Below are 2,500 nucleotides of genomic sequence, written 5' to 3' on the forward strand. Positions count from 1 at the left end.
GGTGGTCCTGGTGGTCCCGAGTGGTGGTCTTGGTGTATCCGTGTGTTTGTGGATTTGCGTGGCACAAATCTTCCCCGATCGCACCGGGCCACAGTTCCAACCCGTCTCGTCCGTGCTTCTTCTCCAGCACGACCACCATGGCGGATCGCCAAGATGCTCGTGAGGGAGAAGCCACGCGGATGAGGCCGTGCCTTCCCTGTGGTGGCCGCACGCTACTGGACCGAGAGTAATAAAGCCCTCATATCAACCACGTGACCCTGGGCGTAACCAGCACAAATGTGAGCCCAAGCGGACGCTGACTGATGACATTACTCCCCCCCGCCCGGCAGCAAGCCAGACATGATGGCCCCTTCCCCGCGAACGGTTGGAAGCCATACCCCCTTCGTGATGCTCACAAGTCTTCGAATAAGCCACCCAACGATTTGCGTGGCACAAATCTTCCCCGATCGCACCGGGCCACAGTTCCAACCCGTCTCGTCCGTGCTTCTTCTCCAGCACGACCACCATGGCGGATCGCCAAGATGCTCGTGAGGGAGAAGCCACGCGGATGAGGCCGTGCCTTCCCTGTGGTGGCCGCGCGCTACTGGACCGAGAGTAATAAAGCCTTCAATATCAACCACATGACCCTGGGCGTAACCAGCACAAATGTGAGCCCAAGCGGACGCTGACTGATGACATTACCCCCCCGGCCGGCAGCAAGCCAAACATGATGGCCCCTTCCCCGCGAACGGTTGGAAGCCATACCCCCTTCGTGATGCTCACAAGTCTAGAAATGAGCCACACAACGAAAATCCCACCAGCGTGCCACAAATCCACATAACAGATTCACATTTTTTCCCACCGGGTCAGTCGGCCGGAACCGACGGCGGCCACCACCATGCCGCCGCCCACAACGGGTGACACCAACCCAAGTTGGTGGATCACCCATGTGTGGGCGTTTTGACTTGCCCCACCACAAAGCAAGCCAAAACAGGGGGGAATGAAGGGACCGCACCAGAATTTTCCATGGTGCAAGAGCTGGCTGCATTGAGGAACACCCCCCCCCTATAATAGCTAAATATGCAAAAGCCACTTTTGTACAAGTAGATACACTTTTTTTGAGTAGACATAAGTTCTGTTTTGGGACCTAGAGAACGAATTTTCACGAGATTTTTTGCAGGGATCCTCATAAAAATGGTACAACATTGCCTGCAAAAAATTAGAATTTTTCGACATGGGGAAGTATTTTTTTTATTTTTCCAAAGACCCGAAATGTGGAAAATCGGGAAAAATGGAAAAACGTATCTAGACACCGTATTTTTGCGTGATTTTTTCCAGTCCATCCCATAATAATATCAAGAAGGTGCCCACCAAGTTTCGTTAGGATTGGCCAAGATTTCGAATTTTCATGAATTTTTTTCAAAACCCTCTATTTTCCAACATTTCAAAAATTCAAAACCACATCAAGATGGCTTGGTTTTGATACCAAACTTTCTAGACCTCATTCTGCATGCATTTGTGACACTTTCCAACCAACAAAACTCAAAAACCACCACTTTGAAAATTTCATGATTCTTGGCACACCACCAAGTCACAAAATCAAGCCAAAACACCAAAATCTTGGAACTTGGCTATGCACCAACCATGCCAAGATCAATTCCTTTTGATCCCAAACTTCTCCCACATCACATTGGAGGCATTTGTGAGGATTGAGTCCAGCCAGATTTCCAAAACCATGATTTTCGTTTTTCACCAAAATCACCACCAAGCCACAAAATCAAGCCAAAAATCCAAAATCATGAACTTGGCTATGCACCAACCATGTCAAGATCAATTCCTTTTGATCCCAAACTTCTCCCACATCACTTTGAAGGCATTTGTGAGGATTGAGTCCAGCCAGTTTTCCAAAACCATGATTTTCGTTTTTCACCAAAATCACCACCAAGCCACAAAATCAAGCCAAAACACCAAAATCATGAACTTGGCTATGCACCAACCATGTCAAGATCAATTCCTTTTGATCCCAAACTTCTCCCACATCACTTTGAAGGCATTTGTGAGGATTGAGTCCAGCCAGTTTTCCAAAACCATGATTTTCGTTTTTCACCAAAATCACCACCAAGCCACAAAATCAAGCCAAAACACCAAAATCATGAACTTGGCTATGCACCAACCATGGCAAGATCAATTCCTTTTGATCCCAAACTTCTCCCACATCACTTTGAAGGCATTTGTGAGGATTGAGTCCAGCCAGTTTTCCAAAACCATGATTTTCGTTTTTCACCAAAATCACCACCAAGCCACAAAATCAAGCCAAAAATCCAAAATCATGAACTTGGCTATGCACCAACCATGTCAAGATCAATTCCTTTTGATCCCAAACTTCTCCCACATCACTTTGAAGGCATTTGTGAGGATTGAGTCCAGCCAGTTTTCCAAAACCATGATTTTCGTTTTTCACCAAAATCACCACCAAGCCACAAAATCAAGCCAAAACACCAAAATCATGAACTTGGCTATG

The sequence above is a fragment of the Phaseolus vulgaris genome, chromosome 6, assembly GCF_051622355.1.
Source record: "Phaseolus vulgaris cultivar YP4 chromosome 6, ASM5162235v1, whole genome shotgun sequence".
In the NCBI taxonomy this organism is placed as follows: Eukaryota; Viridiplantae; Streptophyta; class Magnoliopsida; order Fabales; family Fabaceae; genus Phaseolus; species Phaseolus vulgaris.